General features: G+C 37.0%; 1 protein-coding gene across 1 annotated transcript in view; it reads right to left on the reverse strand.

Annotated features, from left to right (window-relative positions):
• Positions 1 to 23,760, reverse strand: part of LOC108910391 — a 72,394-nt gene extending 48,634 nt beyond the window's left edge. The window contains exon 1 of the mRNA XM_018714978.2: positions 23,518 to 23,760. The gene's annotated coding sequence lies outside the window, so the exon portion shown is untranslated. The remainder of the gene's footprint in view (positions 1 to 23,517) is intronic.
• Positions 23,761 to 25,814: the final 2,054 nt, after the last annotated feature.

Below are 25,814 nucleotides of genomic sequence, written 5' to 3' on the forward strand. Positions count from 1 at the left end.
TTAAAATTATCGCAACTATGATCTGCTACTTCTAATCAATGCATAATAAGCGGGATGTCAACCATAAGCTGTTTTCTAACTGGATGCTTATCAGACAAACTGCCATTTGTTGCAAACGAACAGCCAAGTTCGATAGATATTCATGATCATCGCAACAGATGAAGTTCAACGCTCTGTGAGACCATTTTTTAGCTTAAATACTTATTACATTTTATAATATATTCCTGCATTTTTATTTACGGTTTTTTTGTCCCGGTCTATTACACAACATCCTCCCGCATTCCTTGAAAAATATTCAATCAAACTCTAATAATCGCGAACTACAATTACTTGAGCGAAAAACCCAAATTGTTCGAAATAAAAAGGTCGGGTCCGTAATTGATTCACGTATCCCATTCATTTTTGAACGACAATCGAAACACAATTTAGCTTCTAGCCGACCACTGTATATATCTACGTTGAAACGTATTATTAAGACCAACTATTGAAATAAGAAAAAACGCCGTTTTGTACCATGGAGAGGTAGCCGTTTCCAGATAAAAATCGCCCGAGCCACCGGAGCGTTAAATGTAATCCTCCAAGGCGACTAATGCCGTTGAGAGACGATAAAAAGTTTTTGTGCGACCATAGAGATCGAGGCGTTAGGTGTTTGAAAGACACGCGATGGTTTTTTGGGGCATGGACTGGTTACTCCGTACAGTCCTTTTTGGCAAAACTAGTGTGTAATTATAAATATTTAAAGCTAAGTTGTTTGTTAAAATACATAAAAAATTTCTTTCATTCCGTGGTAGGTAAGTATATCTACTTACGTAAATTTTATCTTAAACCAATGAGGATGAATTCGCTTGGGCACACTTACCTGAAACAAAAAATAAAGCATGTGAGAATAGTCATTTAAAAACTTTGATAAAAATAAAAGAGAATTAAGGAGACATAAATTCAAGTGTATTAAGTCATTCTTTATTGCAGTTAAGGAAGCAATTTCAAGCAATACCGCTACTGACATCTGTTAATAAAGATTGCACGAAAAAAACGTTGGTTTAGGCAAATGCTTGAACACATTCGAGCGGAAAATACGAAGGTACGTCAATACATCCGACAGCTTTATGCATAAAAAATGCCTCTCTCAGGGAAATGACGAAAGTATGAGGAGACTACGAGGTGTCGACACTACGAGCCTTAAATATCAATATAATGCGAACTACCCCTCACTCTCTCCGCTCCCCATCTATTGTACATTCGATACGTATTCGAAACGGGAGGCATTTCCAGGTTTTTTCTGCTGAGGGACCACGGACGCGATATCGGCAGTCGATGAAAAATGGCCGCATACATATTCAAGAGCTTTTTCGACTCACTTTCGGATTCCGATATAGGCTGATGTATTTTTTCGCGGTACGTGGTGATCGCTTGGGGAAGGGATCGCTACGTAAGGTTCTACTCATATTTGCACCAATTAAATTCCCTGATGAAGGATTTTCTAAAAACTACCGAAACGTCGATATTTATTACACTTATTATTAATGGAAAAAGATGTATATATTTTTAATCCAGCATATTTTTTTATACTTATTATTTCTAAAGTAATTACAATCAAATCATATTGAGTTTGATTTTCGCTCACTTCTTGAATAGATTAAAATAATTTAGATTAGACGTGATGTAACATTTAACAAAGCTAATGTTTTTACAATCGCTCAATTTGTTTGATCATGGGTATTTTCAAATGATGATGTTAATTACAAAGATTTCATGTGGTGAATTGCAGATTAATATAAAAACGACTTCATATCTGTCCAACGGACAATATGTATGATATCGGTTACAAATATAGACAGTGAGCGATATCTAAACTATTTGTAAGAAATAACACATAATATCTGACGCACACAATTTGAATTTTACCCATCTTCCGAACATTTAACGATGATGGAGAAACGTTTATTTTCTTCACATATCGAAAGTGAATGCGGATTTTTTATTTACATGTGTCCAATGCAAGGAACAGGAGATTATTATGAGGACAGTGAGGTATTTGGTAAATGGTTTGCATCTACTACGAACATGTCGCAGTGATTGCCGTCGATGATGCGCCTTACCATAGTCGATTAATAGAAAAATTGATATCTGCATGGAGAAAAGGAGAAATTGTGGAATAGAAAACCCAAACGGCAAAAAATAAAGTTACAGTAATAGCAATAGCGAGAACTGTAACTAGTAATTTCAATAATGTTTATACCAGGTAAATTTGTATTAAAATCTGTTAGTTGATCTACATTTAACAATTTTTGAAACTCTCTAAACTGATACCACACGGAATTTCCTTCGCACAGATCTACATGTTGAGAATGAGTCCTTGCTTATTGTTCGGGTAGTGAAATATAAGTAAATAACAGTCTTTGGGGTACTTGGTGATAAAATATTAATACAAAAAACGAGCGTGGAAATTTTCTAGCCCGTACAAGAAATTCGATTCCTGAGCTGATATAATTCCTAGCGACATTCCAGTCATCTTGCGACGGGCAAGGAATTCCGACGGCGACGGGCGTCAATTGATTTATTGAAAAATAATCTCGATACGGGAGAAGCCATTTGTCACATTCGACGGGTAGTGGGTCGGTGCCACTCAGCGAGGCCCTTTACTTGGAGATCGGGGAGACCTGGTGCAGCGCTCGCGTAGGATTTTCAATCCACTCTCGAACTTGACCTTTTTTTTTATTACATAAATCACTCGGCCTCTATTGGATCTGTAGTGGTGTCAAAATTAATCAGTGGGGAAGGCAATAACTCAGCGTCGGATGGTTTTGACAGGGAGTGTCGCGGTACCTCGGATGGGCGCGAGCTGTCGCGCTATCAATCGCGAGGTTGCCAGCTCTGCGGGAATTTCCCTGTTCTAGGTAAATTTACAAACCTCCACGGAAAAAGTTCTGATTATTTCGTTTATATACTTCTATTCTTTTGATTTTTACAGCCATATTAGAAACATATGTAACTGTTTACGTTAAAATTGATTTCATTAAAAGTACCTACTGCTAATTTATGCATAAATAATGTATCTGGTTATATGGGGGAGTATCTCGCTCGATTTGCTGAACAGATAAACAAAAAAGACAGTGCATGTAGGTAAATAATAATAATTCCGGCAATTTCAGTCTAGACGTGTAAAACCTTAATTGCTAGTCCCGTCCGCCGGATTGTTAATTAAAGTTTGATTGCATAACGGGACCGACAGGACAATCGATAGTTCATAGCGAATAATAAGTCATGTCTTTGAGGAATGGCCAATTTACATTTAAATACTCCCACTATGCAGCGATCTGTCGGAGGTACAGAGGTGGTATGAATATTAAATATAATTCGGGCCCTTTGACCGAACCGTCCACTTACTATTCAGCATCGTAGATTAAAGCAGAGAAGTCTGGAAATTCGGAAAATGTAAGTCCATGGTCCTCACCACTTTGGGTGATTCCTAAAAAGATGCTTGAGGATCACAGTACAAAAGAAACGTATCGTTGAAATAAAAAAGCGGTTAGCAAAAAAATCGCTCTCGATTGGCACAAAATCGCCATAAATCAAAACCCGCCGGAGATTGAAGGGGTTGAAACGTAATTGAATTTTAAATAAGACCACATGTGCGTCGAAAAACGACCCTTTTGAATGCGGAAAAGCACCCTTTCGCCTCAATGGCCATTTAATTACACTCTAAGCCGAATTAGCAATAGTCTCGAATGCCGTTTGGGACCATTCGATAGTATTTAGGCTCAGGCGAAGCAGCATTTACCGGCTCTGGCACGGACTCGATAATATGCGACACAAATACATTTACTGTAGTTAGATATTACAAAAATTGCTTGCAGACAAGGCCAGGGCAATTAATAAAACTGTCATTTATACAAATAACTCAGAAAAACATGTCATCACATCCCGTAATAATCTTTTCAAAGTCAAGTCGTGCCTGGACGAAGTATCGTATGTTGCGCGTTGAAAAAGTGAGAATTTCATCCAGTTGGCCTTGATTGAATTTGCGGCCGAGTAAGCCCATTAGATCGAGTGAAAAAATAGCCTTCTAAGACGCGAAAGGCCATCCCACAGCGAAAGTCGTACCGATAAATGAAATGGGACCTGACCGAGTTTTACTTATCGGCGAAGTTGATAGTTCAATGCAAATCTGCATCGGTATTTGGAATGTTTTGTCGAGTATTTTTTTCAAGTCGAACATATTATTTTAACTCCAAGACAATTTTCTATTTGTAAGTTACTATCGTCAATGAAAAACGAGATACCCGCTAATCTATACCATTAAAAAATAGGAACTATGTCTTGTTTAGAAGTAAGATAGAGATAAAAAAGATTATGCAAAAGTGAAGTGTATCTTTTTCGTTAAATTATCTACAAATATCATAGGACTGTACTAAGGAAATGCTCTAAGAAAAAGAGAGGAGCTTTAAATGCGTTATACAGGTGATCGTTGGAGATGTAGATGACAGTTCTAAGATACAGACACAAAGAAGTGTGACATTTCATCTTTACAGGAAAAAAAACAGATCATCAGATACAATAAACACCGATTTCATCGAGTATTCCGCAAACACGGCCGTCCATGATTCAAGTTCGCAGATCGTAATTGGCCGTCCCTGTCGGCCGAGCGTGTTGTCGTCGCGACGCGCGGGACGCCCTGCGACCCCGTTGCCATAACGACTTATCAGAGCAACCAGGGCACCCTTCGACCCGTATATCCCGGCCTAGGACTGTCGGCGTCGCGACTTGATTTTATGTTTCGACTTTTAAAGTGGATTTATCTGTTTGTAGGGCGTCGTTTTAGAGAACCAGTCCTCAATGATACACGTTCTGAACCAATGCTACACTCCAGTTAGTATTTCTGGAATATAGTTATAATTATCGTATATATTAAATTATTTCACTGAATCTAATATAAACAATTTTTTGGAATCCGTACGTTGACCTCATGTTAAAAAGTAATTGGCTTAAATTGATTTTGTGTGGAATACTTTATACTGTATTACTGACATTACCAGAGCTAAGAACAATTATTCAATTTTCGTGACTGAATACAAACATAGGTGTTGTATTTTTGAAACCGAGAGTTGCACGAAACTAAATTTGTACAGGACATAGCTAGTACCATGCGAAACATCGCCTTAATGTTAAAAATGTTGTCACCGCCGTTCTTGGTGGTGAAAATTCGAAATATTTGGAATTATTCAATTTTCTTGGCTGAAAACATACATAAGTATTCTATTTTTGAAATCAATCATCTTAACAGGAACATCCTGTAAGTTTACTACTCTTTAGACACTAGACGCTTTGTATGGGATGCAAAATAACTATTTCAGGCGCGTATACTGATGTCAGCAGTCGAGGAATCTTAGCAGTACTCTCACGTGAACTCCTGAATATAATAAATACTTACCTGTGCGGTAAATTAGCGAGGTTTGCGGAAAATTTTTGCCGACATTCTAGCGTCGCATTATTTTAGTCCCTCTCGAGTAAATGGCAAACCCACCTTGTCGCATGTGCATAAGGAAATATCTTTCATCGGTAACATATACTACAACTACGTATTTAGTTGTTCAGTTTGTTTTTTAATGCATATAATTATTAAAAACGATTACATTTAATTAGTCCTAACAGACGCAGTGAGTTAAAGCACTTTCCATCAAATCAACAATGTACATCCAGACAACAAAGTAGATCCAATCACCAATTTAAACTAATGAATGGGGTATCCTAATTATATTTCATTGCTTCTTTGCTTGCGATAAGGATTGCATGTGACCCACATAGCTCACGCACGCTACTCGGACATCAATCCCTCGGTAGTCCACACCTATAATGGTACATACATTCGCTTTTGTTACGACCATCGCACTCCACCCTTCGGGTTCCAACGCGGACCCGCTGTACCCGGCAAGTCGCGTGTTGACATTGAATTTTTAACAAAGCGTACGCCGATGGCAGTATCCCTGCTAATATCCGGCGCAAACTGAAATAATGAGTCGCTGAGCGCCTCCGGAGGCTGTTGTTGCGCTCTAACTTGGAGGAAATTCCTGGAATGACCCTCAAGGCGAAATATGCGATTACTGCAAGTTCGACACGAATTCCTACACGTAACTCGTAAGTGGATATGCCATTTATTTGGTTTGGGTGGCATGGCTAAGGTATTATTGGACGTATACAGAAAAGAGATAAGTTCACTTCATTTCTAATTTTACTTTTCTATGCCATGACGTCAGTGCAAGAATCTTGTACAATGTTTGACAGCAAAAACTGGACTGGTATATTTTAGTCATGTTGAAAAGAAACTTTACGTAGATCTAATATATCTTTAATCATATTCCTCATTTGTGTTGTCAGCAACGACTATATGAAAGAGTCAAATCATTGCAAAGAGCTTTTTTGTGATTATTTTATGCGAGCAAGAAAACGGCGAATTTTTTTCCAGATTACATCGTGTTTTCCCTTTCTGAAGGGACATTCTTGAAAGTTTTATGAAGAGCATGAAACGGAGTTTAATTAAACAATTACGCTTTCGGAATTCGGTCCTCCCCAACGTGAAGGACGCCAAATCACGGAATAAAATCCGGGTTTGTCGTCGACTTCCCTATTCCCCGAGTATTTAAAAGGGAAAATTTCGCTAACAGGAATATACAGTTCGTCAATGTAGGTAATCCTTTAAGCGAGAATAATTCAATCGTACCCTTTTAGTTTGTAGTTACTGTTTATACCGGGTGTCCCATTTTAAAAAATATTCGTGAATATCTCTTAAGGGCTTTATGAAAAAATTAAAAAAATAAAATTTGTAGGGTTTTGAGAGGGACATCTAATGGTGACTTTAAGCATGACCTTCAAGGTCATTTCAAGGTCAAGTTGATTTTTTCAATTGGACACATATTTTTGATACCGGAAATGAAAAGAGCGGAAACTTTTACATCCGACCATGACCTTCAAGGGCATTTGAAGGTCATTTTAGTTTTTTGTTGCAAAATTCATTTCCGTCTTGCTGAATAGTATACGGTGGTTTTCGAGGGCGCTGATAGCGAATATGAAGTCAGAATTTGAAAATATTCAAATCAAATATGGCCGACCAATTTTTGGTAAAACATTTTTAATATTCATATGAACTAACTTTGAAAATGCTTCAACCTACGTTAAAACTCAAGGTCGAGTATTCAACATATTGGATCCGCCGTATCAGATTTAACTATTACTAAATTCTGAGCTAGTCTGAGTTTAAAATCATTTGAATAAAAAATGCATGCCGCAAAGGGTTAATGGGTATTCTAGAAGATTATGGCGAGCCCCACATATCAAAAAGAAAAATGTGAACAAGATTAAAGTTTTACCTGCAAAATACTAGAATGACCTTCAAATGACTTTTGAAACTTAAGGTCATGATGAAGGTCACGGGCAAGGTCAATGTCATTGATGGATGTGAAATGGCCCGTTTTGGTCTCAAAAGTAGAATTTTGCAACAAAAACTAAACTGACCTTCAAATGACCTTGAAGGTCATGGTGAAGGTCATAGTCGGATGTAAAATTTTCTGCTCTCTTCTTTCTGGTGTCAAAAACATGTTTCCATTTGAAAAAATCTACTTGACCTTGAAAGACATGATCAAGGTCACCATCAGATGTCCCCCTCAAAACCCTACAACTTTTATTTGAAAATTTTTTTCATTAAGCCCTTAACTGAAGAGTTATTCGCGTGTATTCTTTAAAATGGGACACCCGGTATATTGCCTGGTGTTATTGTGTTTGTGGCATAGTTGGAAACTGCGTTTTACTTGAAAGCGGCTAAAAATAGTTATGTTCTGATGCTGCCAGAAAGAACTTTTCTCTAGCTTGCACTTTTTTAAATTTCAACTCTTTTAGAGATATTTAAAACAATTGCAATGGAGAATCACTTTCCTGGATATTTCGGCTTTGATAAACGAATGGAAATTGTGTTTATTTTTTCTTCGCAATGAAGTATCTAAAATTACTTTCTATCCGCAAAACAGGATTTTACGTCCGCTATCAATTATACCGGGAGTCCTTTGATAAAAATCGGCGATTCGCGACCGCACGTGACGTTTTTGATGGATCGCCGGTGACGGGGCGGATTTTTTTAATTATAAGGACATCTCGTCTTTCGCCGTGTGTTATTTAAATTCGTTAGGGCCGCTAACGAGAAACGCACACCAAATAGACAAATGTGCCGCTTCGAATGATTCGATCAAACACATTTGTTATGCAATCTGCATTTCGGATTCGATTATCGTTTGTATGCTAATCGTAATTATTGTTATTGCAAACCTAACTGTGGCTCGCTAAATATGCAAGGTTAAGCAGCGTTGCTCGTTCGTTTTCCTACTTACTACTTCCTAAGGCTAAGGAAAAGGATCATCGTTATGCGCAAGATGCTTCAACATGCTGTCTATTCTCCGATATAAAAAATTTTCACTCAACTTCCGAATCTGACATTCGAAGTCGTTTGCAGAGAAAGGCAGGATGCAACCGAACAGCAGTTCTCGGGAATTCGCGGAGCCATCCTTAAGTGTGATCTAACGTCGACTGCTGTACCTTCCAACTATCCAACTCTAACTACATAGTTGCGTTGAATAGCACTTGCGATATACCAATTTATTGCGAAAATTTACAAAAATAAACTTTTTGCAATTCACAACATTGACAAAAATTTGTTGTAATTCGCTCAGGATCCTTTACAGCCCACGATTCGAATGAAACTGGAGAAGTGCCAGCGAGTTATCGAAATATTAACATTTACTCGATTAAGGTCTCTTTACCGTACGGATTTCGGAGGGGATAAAACCGCAAAGTGAAAATTTCCCCACGAAACGCGACGAGGGTTTGTTTCTTTATAATTTAAATGTTAAAAGGGACGTCGCGATGAGACGTAGGAGTTAAGAAAAACCGCCTTTGTTCGCCATCTGCTCGGGAATCCATACGACTAAGACGATTCCCTTAATCCGGGACAGAGGGTGATCCGTAATGCCTAATTTCGTTCTATATTGAAGAAAAATAACCGGTTGCGGATTTAAAATAAAGTATTATCGGCTTTGTCACGTCACTCTAGGGTCAGTACAAATATTACCTCAGTAACATAACTTGGCAGTTTAAAAAAAAAACTCCTTTGCATTTTTTCTAATGATGTAAAAATATCAATTGATATTCGAATGTGACCCCTTCTGGAATCTAAAGAATTCCAAAATGTTTTAATTCGACACAGGAATACGTCACTGTTTTTGGCTGACATATATTTAAATGAACTGACACTTATCCACTGATTTGATTGATGGCAGCTAATCTAAAATCAAAATTAATCCGACTTATAAAAGTTTGCATCATGCTGAAATGATTGATAATAATAAATAAAGAAAATCATGCCCTTAAAAAGTATTTAATCTTTAAATAACTTAAAAAATATAACCTGTGAGATTATTATCATATTATCGTAAAAAACATTTGTGACACAAATAAAATTAAGTTCGTTAAAATTTTAAATTTTGTAGAATCTTTTCGATACATACAATGTGTCTCGAAATACACTTTTAAATCGGGACACTTTGTATAAACTTCATCAACGGCTTTGTAGATTTCTTCGTAGATCAACACTACACTTAAAGAAAAAATAAATACGACCATCAGACAGTCTTTATTTGATTCTAGTCTAAGAATCGAAGACTACTACACTCCGGCCTGTACCGGAGGCTCCCGGCAGAGCCTCCCTCGATCCATCCGTTCTTCCGCGACCGTCCTGTCGGACTGAAGAGCGCGGTTTCGGGTCCTCCAGCCTGCACGCGGCAGAAGAGGTGCCGAATGATCAAAATGAAACCACGAAACAAAAGATGAACGCGGCGGGGATTTTTCCCCGTAATTAGATTTTTTGCTCGTCGCCGGATCGGCCCGAACGGCGTTTTATTTACCTCGGAGGCCCTCAAACCCACCCGGAAACCGGAATTGAATTTCCGGAAGTTGGATCTGATTTATATCAACTCCGGAGGTGTAATATTTTTCTGGTGGAGATTTTTATACCTATTCGGGAGGAATTTGGCGGAACAGGGATGTGATTAAGGTTCTTTGAAGCGATTTTATAAAGGAAATATACAGTGCGTCCCAAATAAAGCCAGCATTGGTATCCATCTTACCTGGTATTACAAACACGAATATACAGGGTGTCCCTGAAAAGGAGGGACAACGCTTGACCACAGGTTCCTTGGATGAAAACAAAACAAGACTATTTAGCCTAACTTACCTATATACAAAAGTGCACGCCTACTGAGATATAGCCTTCTAAATATAGAACAGATAACCTAGTTTTTTTCAAATAATTTGAAAACTGTTTGTCTTAGAAATTTCAAATTTGGTACACTTATTTTTTTATATATGGGCAATGTAAATATATAATTTGGTGATAATACATATACAGGATGTTCTCTTTCTAGTACCTGTGCGCCACTGGCTATCCCGTACCTTTTTCGTATGTACGCCAATGACGACAGAATTTATATTTTTTAATATCTGTTCTATATTTAGAAGGCTATATCTCAGTATGCGTGCACTTTTGTATATAGGCAAGTTAGGCTAAATAGCCTTGTTTTCATCCAAGGCACCTGTGGTCAAGCGTTGTCCATCCTTTTCAGGGACACCCTGTACATTAAAATACATAAAAAGATCCCTGAATGGAATTCGTTTCGGATTTTTTGTGACAAAATTTTTTTGTAAATAACTGTTTTATAGTTCACTAAATCCCAGTGGCGTGAAGATAAAACATTTTTAATGAATTTTCGATTGTACATCCAACAATTTTTTTTTGTTCAGTTGAAATTATCCTCTTTTCTAATTTGAAAACTTAATATAACGGTTTCATCAAAGTTCAGAAATATAGAAATTAATAGACATCTAAGTGAGGGTCCGATGGATTATGAAAAATTTTCAGAATGCGTAGGTCACCCTGAGCCCGGCGTAATGAGTAACGGGGCTATGGAGATGTTCCGACGCGACGGTCGGGATGTTTTTAAATCAGGACCCCGGGGAATTTCGGGATTTTATCGGGAAGCGGATCCTGCTCGGCGAGTATTAGCCCTAAGTGCCTGGGCTCTCGGAAAAGCTTTCGCTAAATATTTTATAAGGTATAAGAGACAGAATAAATGACTGTTCCGCGCGTTTTTTTTTCCACTAGCAAAATGAAACGGTTCCTGTTTGTTTCAATTTTAAAAGCATCTCTGCGAAACATTAAGTGCCGCTTGATATTCGGTTCCGTTCCTCTTTTGACATTAAAATATACAGAAACATTATGTTGTTTATTTGCTTCATTGACTGCCACAGCTCCTTCGGAGCTACTCTGCCACATTTTATCGTTTCAAGAACTCTATAATAATTTAGAGCCAAGAAACTTTTCATGGTAAGTTAATGGAAAACAACCACTTTTTAAACTTTTCACCTTTTAACTGTCGATCTCGATCCTAAAGGCAAGTTTTATCTTTACCTCCGCTTCTTAAACCACGAGAATAACCAGTATCGTGGCCTCCCTATAGTAGTATGGAGAATATAAACATTTTATTACAGTTTCTTTATCGGGATGAGCTAAAAATAACTTATAATATCCATCAGTTTTTTTTTTTAAACCGATACAAGTGTTGCTGCAAGGGTTATTTAGTCGTGTCGTGTTTCGGGGTGTGTCACAATGTTGATAAATAGTCACTGCGCTTGATATCTTAATAGTTTCTGAAGGATTTCGAGCACATTGGGGGCACTGACCTAATAAAACTTGTTAGTCGGTACTTAAAGCTGTTTTAGCGCCAGGTGACCTGCAGCAGACTTATTAAGTGTTCTGATACGACGCAAAATAAAATAAGCGAGGTTTTAGTTATCTTTGGACACAATTACCTAGTGCCCTAATAGCTAAAGCTCTTAGGTTTTGTTTCACAGATAAATGAGTGTAAAAATACAGATATTCCTTCGCGATCGAAACCTTTTTATTGTCCACGGCTGTATAGAGAAAATATGTGTTTTCCAAATATTATATATATGGTATACGGTAAATGTTGACAAAATGTGGCGGGCGCAGAACGAATATTACGTTCATCGTTTTTCTATTTTACCAAGCACCAAATGCCGCAGGATTTGTGACACTCGTTCAATGTGACTCAGTTACAACCCCCATACGGCGACTTATTGTGACGTATTACGTTAATATACGTGTTATTCCCTCCCGACTTCAGCAGTTCCAAATATTTTCGCGTATTTTCCCAAGTAAGGTGAGTATTTAATTATTTAATAAATTTTTAAGAATCTTGGAAAAAGTTTTTAAGCTTTTAGAAGTCACAAAAGATCGGTATGCATATATACCCCAACGTTTCGTCCTAAAACATAGCGCCGTTATCGCCGTCGTCGTCTGCATAATGAGGGGTTGTCCCCCTTGATTAAAATTAATAGACAGAGACAATTTATGCCTAAAATTCAGATCTCGTGCACGAGTGTTGCGATGAAATTGACGTAATGTTTTGGACCTAGGGGCTTTCAGAATATAACGTCCAATTAATAGACGGGCAAATAGTGACAATTTACTGAAATTTATTTACCCTCGCTATCCTCAGTGAAATATTACTTATTCAGGTCAGGACAACTTCCCCAGCGTGTATTAGAGCTCTCAGCTCTACCTGGCAAATCAGCGAAGGAATAAAGGAATATTATTTTAGGAAATACAATTTGGTAGAAATGCTAAAATAAATTGTAATAAATAACAATATCCCCATTATTGTATTACACAAGTGTCCCAAAAAAACGCAAATCCCACGTTAACTTTTCAAATTCAAAAAGCTTCAGAAAAAAGTAATAGAAAATCAATTGACTCAAGGTTAAACCAATATCAACTTTCCGGATAGAAACTGTGATTAATTTTACAATAAATGTAAACAAAAACTAAAAATGTACGTAGACTTTAAGAAATACATACGAGTATTGCAAAAAACATAAAACTATCCGGGAAATGAAAGTTCCCAAAACACGAGCAATAAGACCAACTGCTGCTATATCAATAAGATCCTTTTGAAGAGCCTAAGGTGAATAACCCCTCTTATTCTGAGCCGCTGTACTGTTTACATATCCTACACATTGTGTATTTTGAGATAATAAAGTCAACAAGGCACGGTTTGAATATTAATTCGTTTTTTTCGTATAGGCGACTGCCGGGAGATTAGATAAACTCGAGCTGTGTATATTTGGGGATTGTTAATTTTCAAAAAGAAAGAAGAATATGGTAATTATTAAATGAAGGTAAATGTTTACTGTTTACAGTATTTTGTTGTACAATTACTCTTCGGTGCATCATTCTATATCAAAAGCGCATCGTAAAACGAATTGCAATATAATAACTTAATTAGCGACAAGGCAACGACGACTGTTCGTCCATCGATTATTAATATTTATTACTGGAATCAACGACCTTAAACTCGGTTAATCTCTAGCTATGTACCAACAAAGAAGAGATGAGAATATCTTTCATGTTACTGATAAAGAGACACAACAGGATAGACTAGATAGGAAAAAAAGCTGACAATGAACACTAGAAGTGGCAGACGCTGCATTTTTGGACGCTTCCTAGCAATTCTAATGAATCGAGTTGATTCTAAGAATAATACACTCACTTTATGGAACGGAAGCAATGAAACAGTATGCAATTCTGTTCATAGTAGAGCATAAAATAATAGGATTTTAAAAGCTTTTCCTTGCTACTTATTAAAAAAATATCGGGGAGCAAGTGTTTCAATCTATTTCCGGAATTCCGAGTAAAGTCGTCTGAACCAACATTACTTTATTTAAAGACTATCTAGAAACTTTAATTTAAAGAAATATTTTCTCCCGAAGTATTTATTCAGTCCGACTTGATGAAATTTATTCAGAAAGGTACTGAACCACACAAAATCGTAATCAGCTTAAATGCAAGTCGACAAAAGATATTTCCTTGACAAAGGTCCTATGCAAGTTTAAGCTTACATACAAGAATAGCGTCTATTCCTTTCTAAGGTACTTACTCAGACATAATGCAGGTCCAATTTAAGTCACTTACCTGTAAAAAAAAGAAAAGTTTCAGTATTAATTGAATTTTATTTATTGCCAATTATATCAGGAGTGGGATGTTGAGTAAAAAGACAAAATCAAACCAACATACGTCTACAAGAGAATCATCTGCTTTGAGAAACCTGTAGGTCGGTCAATTAAATAAATTTACCCCATTATTGTCATATTTCCGAAGTTATCGACTGGAAAATAGCACATTTAATATGCAAATAACACACCACTGAGTCGTTCCTCGACGTCAGTAGGCGTTCTAAGTATAATGAGATCGATATATAACGAACAAATGGGTTTCTTGCGAAGCTACAACAAATCAGATGCTGGGGTTATCGACTGTAGTTGTCACAAAGGATGCTCACGTTAACCCGATTCCAAAACCCCTAAAATATTTAACAGAAACAGATAAAATTGGGGACAACCTCCGCAGCACGAGCCTACCAATTTGCGGCCTAGAAATCTACAGACACCACGCCATAAAATATCCCGAACAGCGGTAATAACTCGCGGGATAAAACGTATCCATAAAATCCCTCCTAGAAAACAATTTGTCACAGTTTGTGAGGCCCCACTAAATCAGGTTTATATCGAAGGCTCTACGCGCTCATAAACGGACGTTTTTTATTTGCGTTGTCACGATTTCCTTTGCCGCTTTGTTATTTATCCCCAGCGTTATAAAAAGACACCTACGGAGCTAATATTTCTAACGGCCCGAGCATTAAAATTCCACGGGAATGTGTGTCTGTGTTTATTTTTCTGAAAGGCCTATCTGTCGGTGTCTTGCGGGGGTGGGATATCGGGCAAGGTTCAGTTCTATGTTTTGGAACAGGTCGGTGTAAGGAACTGACGCAACTAGAGCTACCTGAGAATTTCAAAATGATCTTCGTCAAAAGGTCACTGGATTGGAATTTACCGACCCAGAAAACGTATGGCTATGGTGGTCTAGTCTATCACAGCCTTCTCCTAAAAAGGAACTATATTACATAACACAAATGACTTAAGAGAATACCATTTAGCTATTCAAAACTGAAACAGAGACGTATGTATACTCCCTGTCCCTTTCGAAGTCGAGGGACAAGAACGATGGACTGACTGTATTTTAATTGCAAACGAAACGATGCCATTTATATTCATTAATTCTTCGAGTCGAGCGCTCGATACGATATTATAATAATTTCCTCAGGCCTTGAACTTTAAACACGGCAATATCGCTGGAAATCTGAAGGACATCGAGATTTATCGATAGCCGCGACAAACGGGTAGGCCGTCATTAATAAAGATCAATCTGGTGGCTTTCACGGCGCGAACAAAGGACGTTTTAATAAGAAAGAGGACTGTTCGATTGGGATCTGTAACACTTTGTGCTTAGTTTTGTTCCTCCTTCAATGGGAGATCGACCGGTGCAACGCGATGTCGTTTAAAAGAGACAACGGATGCACGGAAAAAATTTTTTCGTGTGGATATCTTTTGCAAGCCGTAAAATTACCACAACGGGTTTAATGACAAATTTTACGAACGACATTTATTTTATTTATTCGCATTTAAAATCCACGGCCGATTAACAGGAAGACCTACTGTGCCAGCAATGTTAAAAACCCATATGGGAGTCAATAAATTGCCTATTGTTTCAAGGTATTAACCTGCGATTACATCATGCGCTTCGTGCAACTGGACACGTACAGGCGAAGATGAAAAGGAGAATTTAAATCGCCCATAATCACGCGGTCATAAAAAAAATTAATTTCAGTCGACATTTTTCTCGTATACCCGTGTTTTTTTTGAGCCACTTGGTACATTGAAGGATATTCGTAGGCAATGTTTGACATTGTCGCTTGGAGTTTTGTGATGTTTTGACAGGGGACTAACACAATCGGCCGCGTAGATCTAAGTTGCAGCCGGTATTCCCTGGTCATCTGCAGGTAAAGCCAGAACCTTGACATTGTGGCGTGATGTTGTTGGATGGGTTCGTTTTTCCGACGAAAGCAATATTTGAACAGGCTGCCCAAGTAGCGCCACAAAAACATCGATTCGTATCCTGTTCAAGGAAAGGTATCGTGCCATTAGAGAAGAAAAAAACCGACATGAAATATTGAACGAAGTAAAGTGTAATTATATCGATTTGTTCAACATTGAAATGTTATCTTGACATTCACTATACATGTTCATTTAAAATCAGCTAAAGCAAAGTACCAAAGTACCTGTTGTCAACAAAAATTTACTCAACCATTTTTCAGATATTTGTTATATTATTCTATTCATACAATTGATTTTCTTTTAGAAATTTCTAATATCGTTACTAATAGGACATACGTTCGTGCAGAAAATTGTTCTCAATTTGTTACTTCAGAAATAGGGGACTTGTGCGGGGAAGGGAGAGGTCTATTATTATTATTCAGTCAAGCGATTTTGTAACACAAACTGTAACAATAGTATACATTTTTTTTATCATTTTTTTCCGTGTAGGGACTTTTTCTCTAATTCAGTAATCCCTCGAAGATTGTTACAGAATATTTTTGACACCCTGTACAAAACGTTTTATTTTTAATAAAAAATATGCTCGTTGCTTTTTTATGTCGATCTTAGAATATAATTTTACGACACCACTTCAGGTAAAAGTAATTCCTACCTAAAAGCGTATAACAGGAAATGATGCTAACTAAAGTTTACGGGGATTTTACAACCTTTATGTCCGTTATGCTGCTGTAAAATTTCAGAAGCCTGCAAGTTTAAAAAACAGCGGAAACGAGCAGGAATATCTACAAATAATAAAGTTACAACATCTCCTAATCTTAGGACATTTGTAAGAGACAGAAAAAACAGTATCAGTAAAGATTAAAGTATATAAAAACAGACGTTTTCCGAAGCTTTCGCACTGTTGCCAGATTTTGACAGTCGTCACGCTTCTTCAATAAAAGCAAGGTTGACATTTTCTGATTTATAGATTACTGTCTCGACAGTATACAAGCAACGATGCCTAATAATTACTTTTTCGTTACGGTTATTCGTTCACAAAAAATAAAAAAACTGCTACCTTTTCTGGTAGGACCACACATTCGACTTCCGTTTTGGCGAGCAGCCCAGTCCGTCTCCGCAAACCATAAACATGTAGCATTCCAAAAGCAAGACGTCCATCATCAGCAAGGCGATATTTATTTTCAATAATCGAGGTTTACGTTTGCGCTCGTCAGTGAACGGTGAAGAAACAAACCCGCGACTAATATTAATAAGGGATTTATTAATCTATTTATCCAGTTGGACTGATACAAACCGTCGGTCGGCTGGCAGCTAATTAATACGCTTCTAATACCTATTTCATAATGATCCGTTTCGTCTCGCGTGGGAATTTTTTCGTTTTGAACTAGGTTAGTTTACGCGAAGAATATTGATGTTGATATTTTGTGGCGCCGTATTGGGTGACATAGTTCAGCAGGTGAAAAATTGCTTTTACTATTACGCTTGTCGTTTGTAATAAATTATGCAAAAAATATGGGAAATCCAAGACGATTCTGTGTAACTTATGACTAATACTGTGAAGATGACTAGGCAGGGTGTTGTTTGAAGACTAAAAACAAACATTTGAGCTTTAAGGTGGCCATATTCCCGGCCGAGAAATAGTGAAATTTCTGGCGTTTTTAGGTACTGAAATCTTTGAAAGTAAAACGTGTAGAACAAAAGTAAGCACAAAAATAAGATCCTTGATGTTTTGTTTATTCATTGTTACCATTTAAATTTACTCAAATAAAATAATAACTAAAAAAAAGCGTTTGTAAAACATGCGTTTGCTGTTATTCTAACCCCACATTTTAAGAATTATTTTCACGTACTTATAAATAAAAGTAAACAATTTTATATGTAGGACTAAGCAAGTAAATGTTATAAGAATATTTACATGTGGAATTATATATAAAAAAGTTAGTATTTTCGAAGATTTCAGTACCTAAAACCTTGATGGTTTGATCGTTTTTTGCACCTGTTTATTCGTTTTACTGCAGCGTCTTTGAAAATAACCAGATGGCATGACATAACATTCCTATTATTTGATAAGCTTTAGATTATTCAGTTATTAAATGTTTGAAATTATTTGTCTTTGCGGAAAACACTATTTAAAGAATATGGGGCCCTTAAGCAAAGTAAATAAGGTGTTCGAATAGATACTTTTCTCATTTAAAGTACATATAGCGTTATATAAAAAATAAGTGATCTTATGAAGAAAAATGTACGTGTATTTCTTTCAATTTGGTGTAGAATGGAGGTTAGTGATGTGAGACTGCCGGAATTTAGTTTCTAATAAATTTATTAAAAAAGAAATTGTGGATGGGATTGCAAACAAAATTATAATTGAATATCACTTTCTAACAATTTCGATGTTGCCTCATTCGGTGTGTAACGCAGTGAAACCGAAAAGTAATATATTTTTTTATGAAGTTACATACACCGTCAGAATCATTACAAAAGAGAAAACAGAATCAGAGTCGTAGCTGAAACTCCCGACGAAAATAAACAAAAATAGTTGTATATGGGGGTTTTGGAAAAAAATACCGTAATAATCCATTTGTGTAATGTATAATGTACAGAGTATTTTAGGGAAAAGTATAATTAATTCAGGAGGTGATAGAACATCGAACAGGACCTCTTTTTTTATACAGACTATGGTCATAGAGTCTTTTGTTTGTACAAGAGTGAGTGTTGTTAGTTTTTGACCTAGTCTAAAGAAAGTTACATCTTTAAATGCAACTGAGAAAGTTCGTAGCTAACAGCCTCTACCAGATGGTCACCAATAAAAACTAACATGCCGAGCACCTTCAGGAACTTACCAAATTTTATTTCAATACACTTTTGGAAAATATATAGTTAAATATTAATTTTAAAAAACCATACTTGTCCCCCTGTATCTTATATACAAAATACGATAGAACCACAATTTATAGCAGTGTCCTTTTTTTATCCACCCAATATCTTATACATTGCACGAATTAATTATTTTCCGTCTTCTTCATCTACCAATCACTTTTATGTTGCATTGCTCTTCTTTCGCCATTTGCATAATTAAAATAACCTCGCAAACCGCGCCCCCTATTTGTTTATTAAAATTTATTGTAATTGGCACGTGTGACACAAAGGAAACATAAACTAATAACGCTAACAAAGTTAAGAGCTAATAATGACACTAAATTAGATAATACGGCAGTGACTGCCCCAGCCAGATATATATTTTCATTCCAGAGACATTTGTGTCTCCAAAGGTTGACAACGCCGTCAGATTTGACGCGAGGGGGTGTTTTTCGCTTCTTTTTTTACCGGTGTAAACTTTAATGTGATTTGAATTAGTGAGGATGTTGTCTGGCTGGTACAAAGCGGTCGTTCTTGCGCTTTGAAGTGAAATCAAGAAGTTATTCTCGCTTTGATCTGTTAAGCAGTGGCGTTACGTCCACCCCCGCAAAACCCACTCAAGGACCCAGTGGAAGAATTTGTGTGCTTTAAATAACGCCTGCTGACCTTTTTTCGGCTACTTTCTATAGAGCGCAAATTAGACGTGAATTATTGCGACCACAACTTAAAAATGAAACGAATATATTTTATATCATTATCATTATATTTTAGGTTATTCTAACAATTCCATATAGTCCAGACGGTATCTGCTTCAAAGAATCCATGTTTGGGTGAATTGTATATTGGAGATTTTTGGCTTTTTGGCTTTAAAATATTACTAGAAATGAAAAAGTTGATCCCAAGGCCATCATCTAATTTGTCATTTGAAATCCTATAAATTTTGCTTGAAACGTTTTTGTCATAAAAATATGACCCGATTCAAAACGTACTTTCGTTTTTACTCTTTTTAATTGGGTACGAAAAAATTGAATTATACAATTAAACCGTTGTCCCAAAGAAGAACTAGATTTTATTATACCGTGGAATATCATTTATATTTGGAACCACCAGGAAGTACAAGAAGGCGAGTATTGTTTATCTTTTGGAACCAATGCCAATATTTAATGGAATTAAAAGCACAATTTATCAAGCAAATTAACATTTTACTTGAAAAAATAAATATACCTACGTCCACATTTCCTACAAGGCCAACGTGACGAAATTACCATTAATTGCAGCTGAAAATAAGAAACTTCCTGAATCGGTTTTTGTTTAAAAAAAATTCGGTAATGGGAATTTTCAGTTATTTCCACAAAAACACGTATACCAGTGATCGAGCAGCGTATTATTTTCGTGCAATTAAAAAAAATTAATTGGCCTTTTCCAAAAACAAGTTTGTACCTACGTATCGAGGTAATTGGGTTATCCGGAGCAAATCGAAGATACTTATTAAAAATTATAAACCACAAGGCTCCCCGGGGGACCTGGCTTTCCTATTACGCACCCATAAAAACATCCTCACTTAATTATTACCCGAAAAAAAAAACTTAAGAAGCTTACGGAGCACCGCTTTTAATAACCGCGAGTAAAACAAGCATTGCGTTGGCTTTTTGAGGCCGAGGCCATTTGAATCGGACTAGTTATTAAGAATTTATTGCCTCAGGCTCTTAGAATATCCAAGAAAATCGGCGCGATATGTTACTAAACGATGGCCATAAACTGGACATGATTTTATTCAAATGAGCTCTTACGGGGACATATTAAAAGATCAAACAAATCGACAGTTAATTTAATTGGATTATTTACGGCGGTAAAGTGGCGATTAGCCGAGGGGAAAGGAAAAAGCGTCGATGAGGAGGGCAATAACTCCGAAACGGCGATGGTAATAGCTAAGTGGCGATGCAGCAAGTTATGGTAGTTATTAGAAAAACAAGTTGAGATTAATTTATGTTTTCTTTTTTGCGTCGTAAACTGAAGTTACGTAAACGAGAGCGATGAACTGGCCCCCTAGCAATATAAATAGAATCTTCCTTAACTCCTGTTTTAAAAACGGCGGCTAAAAATGAATGTAATGATAAATTAACAAATCAGTCAACATTTATAACCTAAACTTATTATTTTTGGTATCTACACTTTTCAGGTATCGCCCTGTACATCCATATCCGATCCGAGCGTTCGACCTTTATCCTAGCGACGCGCTACTTTCGATAAACATACGCCTGATACCCTGACACCATTTTTTGCGAGGAATTATAACCAGATGTATGGTTTTTTCACGGTTACAGCCACAAAAACCCATGAGACTCAAACATGTGATGACGCATTCAAAACAAACGCCTTCGCGTTGCGGAACATGTGCCACCAAGTACAGTAGGGTCCTAAGCCCAGGAAATTCGACGAGGGCGGAACAAAATTTGTGTGGAGAAAGCGACAGCGACAGTTATTTCGAAATTGGCGCAGGAAAGGCTCACGGTCATGTTAGTATAATGTTAATATTCGTTTGGAACATAGAGGTTACTGGTATAACGAGATTATTATTGAATTACCATGTACCAGGTCTGTTCAAAAAATAATTGTTTAAAAAAGGCACATATTTAGTAATTATTAATCCTCTGTCACATTAACAGCTTTCTTTCGGAGATAAATATAAATTTTAACCAGTACTTTCTTTTAATTTATCGCGAGTAATGAATAAAGACTGTGTAAACTGCTCGACCCAGAGTTCATCATTATCAATCAAAATGTATGTCGCGCGAGGCTTGGCGCCATTCATTATTAGTAAAGTCGAAAAAAAAATGTCGAATCGTCTCACCACTTTACAAGATTGTATCCTGAACTTTAGTAAAATAAACAAACAATAAAAACTTATACTAAGTACAATTAAGCTGCTGAAAAGCATACTGTAACAATCCGGGATACCTGTTACAGAAAGGATAAGACATTACGATCTTTATGGGGATTATTTCGTAACTTACATACTGCGTATTATTTCATGAATCACGTTAATCCAGAACACATTTAATGAGACAGAGATAAGAAGATAATACCGAGGATAAAGTTCGTCCATTTAACAATTGGAAGCGCAAATCGTAAACGTTAATATTCATGACCTGACCTACGAGAAAAATATTTAATAACTTATGAGCGGTGGAAAATTTGCGATGCAAATTTTCGAAATAATAATCACTGCGAGGAATGTTGAAACCAGAAGACAAGCCGTAAAAAACTCGATTTAATTATGCTATAAAACATAGCTGACATACAAATAAGCAGTTTATTAAAAATCGACAAATAACGGTAACGGTTAGTTATTAAGGAAATCTGCGGAAAGATGTATAATAAAAACATTTAACATTTAAAAATACGAAAGCAAATGTTGCGACAAAAGTTGCACTTTATACTTAACATAAGTGGAACGAAGACAGTTATCAAATCTCTGTATATTTAGAAATTAAGATATAAGTCGTCATTTTGCATAAGTATGTATGTTAATGATAAATATAAAAATAACTGACTAACAATGAGGTTTCACTTTTTTCATATGAATTCATTCTGTCCACAAAATTAGTTGCGCTATTTGAACTTTGACAATTATTTTTAAAAGTATTATCGGCTTTGGTTGCTAACAAACGGTTTTTTTACATGTGCAAATGACAGATTTCGCGAAAATACCTACGTGTTGAATACATGTTGAATAATCAAACATTCAATTGATTTTATCATCACTTTTACGCAATGTACTACTGCCTACGTGAGAATCAAAACCAACAAGTCTGGATAAGGCTGTTTTTTTTTCCTGTTATCGGAGAGAAATGTAAACAGATAACGACGAGTAGTATGACGAAGGGTCGTTGGTGGATCAAGGAGAGGCGCAGATAAATTACGTTGTTTGTTAGTTGGAGAGAGGATTAAGTCATTTGAATAAATAATTTGTAAAAATTAATTGCAGTCCACTGCGTTACACCACTTCAAAACTGTTAATCGATATGCTCGATATAGAAATTTTAGTTAAAAATTTTATAACCGCTGTGGATTTAAAGAACAATGTACCAAATCGCATATGTGATTTTTTTTTATTAATATCAAATTTAGTGTATTTTTATCAAATTCTTTTAAAAAGTTAGTTTCTGTTTCTTTAATTTTAGAGCAGCAATTCCTATACCTACTTTAGGTAAAACGGTACTCTATTTGGAATCGAATTTAATGTAAATTTACCGTTTATATACTTCAGTAGATAAAAACAAGCATTTTACTGTCTCGAACATTTCGTAATGTTATGAACTACCCTTCATAGCTGTGCTTTCCGATCTAATCAGATTGCTCAAAAACAACAAACAGTCTAGACAGTCTGTCTACCACCGACCTTTAGAAAAATGACTGATATCGCCTCACCCCAAACAAACAAACTCCCGAGTCATACAAAAAAACTTTGCCGGATCAGCGAACTTTCCTTAGAAACGTCGAGTTGCTGGATTATATCGCAGCAGTAAATAAATTACATCCTACGAGGCCTTAACAAGTTCAACTAGCACTAATTTATTCAAATGAACTGACCATGCTTAGCTAGGAGAACCATTATGCGTTTCTTCCGATTCCTCTGCTGCGAGTTTATGTACACAAAACACTGGGAAACTACAGAAACTTCGAAAGCACAAGCACTGGATAAGCGACGCGTACACTATGCCGCTAGCAACGATTCCGGAGCACTCATTTTGAGGTTAGAGGGAGATTAGGAGCGTTATCTGGCAGCAAACAATGTCGGATCTGGCGTCCTTGCCACTCCACGCGTAGCACTGGGTCCGAGCGCGACGAAGAACTGAAGTGAACTCTGGTAGATCGAGCTTTAGCAGGCAGTGATCGGGGCCGAGGAACGAGAGGCCCCAGCATGGTGGCATCGGGCGACGGAACGCGAGCCTAGGTATCCGGGTGCCGTAGCCGAAAGACGGAGGGGTGTATGGATGTTTGGGCCTGGGGGGTGTAACGTGATATTTCCGAAGGGTGCCTAAATGGGATTAACTGAGAGGTAAAAGTGAGGATAAAATTCCAGGAAGGAAACCAGTTCTATATGCCCTTGTTTATTTTATTAATCTCCTATTAAATTTTATGGACATTTTGCTTCATATCTATAGCAAAATTTGGAATGACTTTATCCATTATTAAATTACCCAAAGACTATAAAACTAAGTAGACCTCTCAATGTGGAACCCAAGGAAAAACTGCCTGTTTTTTCGGAGATCTCTCCTGAATTCGACACCTCGCTTCGACACGCCCATTTCTTGGGTCCAGACGTTTATGTTCTTATCTTACTGGCGGGAATCCTGAATATCGGGAAGCTTTGGCATAACTATGCCATGTTAATCGTTATCTAATTGACTGATTTTTACAATTGTCTAAATAACTTTGAGACTAAACTTACAAACAACCCTATGCCGTCCTCTCGTGACTCCGCATAGCAATACGAGACGGATTAGCCAATCTCATTTACCATCATTGAGATGTAAGAAAAGCAATTAAAAGTTTAATTTACACATTTATATTATAGCCTATTAAAAAAAAAAGACAATTTGCAGCTGACAATAAACAGTTTCCAATGTTCTGTGGCATTTTAATAACAATAGACATAAACAAAGGTTCTTCCTACTTTTTCCGAGGTCAACGGGGATTGGACATTATCATTTACCTTAAAAATAATAACAAATCGCTGCTTTCTTGCTTCGATCTAAAAGCGGTGACTGGCGATTCCAGTAAAAGCTAGCAAACTGATAGCGCACGGTGAAATAAAATCTACAATACGCATTCCAGCACTGTTATTGTTCTTTGTCTCCCTGCAGGTACCCATGAATCAACAACTGTCGATAGTGGTCGGCTGTGATTGCAGTGAGGCGAACAATTGGTTCGTTCACTTTCATGACGATAGATCGACGAGAGCTGTACGCAGATGTTGACAGTCTGGCCTTTTGTTTCTAATACAAGGTGTTCTACAGGTCTACAACAGACCTTGATGGCAACTGAATTTATTTCAAACATTTTTTCTTATATGAATTCGTTTTCGTTTAGAAGTTCCTTTCCTAACCCAGTTAATACTGATTTAAAGAAAAACATCGAAGATAATAACAGCTTTTTCCATGCTACTCAATTAATCTCGTTCTAGTTTCGCTGGAGTATCTAAAACAGCGTCGGCCACCGGGCCAAACTTCCGGCAACGGAAAAAAAACCGGCTTATCACGGAGGAAGCGTCGCTTGTCCCGCGCTCCGTCCTGCATTGATGCGTGCAGGAAGATAACCGCTAATTAACGTTTCGTAATGGTGTTTATGCCGCAAACAATCGACCTTACCTGAGGCGAGATGGCCGAGGCGATAAGGCGGAAGTAAGAGATAGCTATTATCTCCGGAATGTTGAAACCGAGCGTTTTCGACTGAGAGTACGTCGCGTTCGAGCCGTTCCTAGATTGTTTTTGTGTGTACGGTGTATCCTTATCGGTTTCATTGCGAAATCTATCGAGATAAGGGGACTTACTGCGTCAGAAATTGTTTATTTTTAGATGAAGAAGTAGCTACTAATGGTTTTAAGCGAAATTAGTACTTCTTTCCTTGAATTGGGGATTTATAGAATTAATTGCAAATTTCGGCTTAAAATCCAATTTCGCTGCACGTTTATTTACATTAGGAATATCCTTTAATCGTACATTTGCGTTCATTTCTATATCACTAGATTGGAATTTATTTACACGTATTATAAAGTGTGACGTTGCAGTTACGTGTGGCGTGAAAAAAAATTCCACCCTTGCTTCAAAATTTTCCCGAAATTCCCCTACGACGCCAGCCTGGAGTGTGTTCGAACGTCAACTTGG

The sequence above is a fragment of the Anoplophora glabripennis genome, unplaced genomic scaffold (genome assembly GCF_000390285.2).
Source record: "Anoplophora glabripennis isolate ALB-LARVAE unplaced genomic scaffold, Agla_2.0 scaffold252, whole genome shotgun sequence".
In the NCBI taxonomy this organism is placed as follows: Eukaryota; Metazoa; Arthropoda; class Insecta; order Coleoptera; family Cerambycidae; genus Anoplophora; species Anoplophora glabripennis.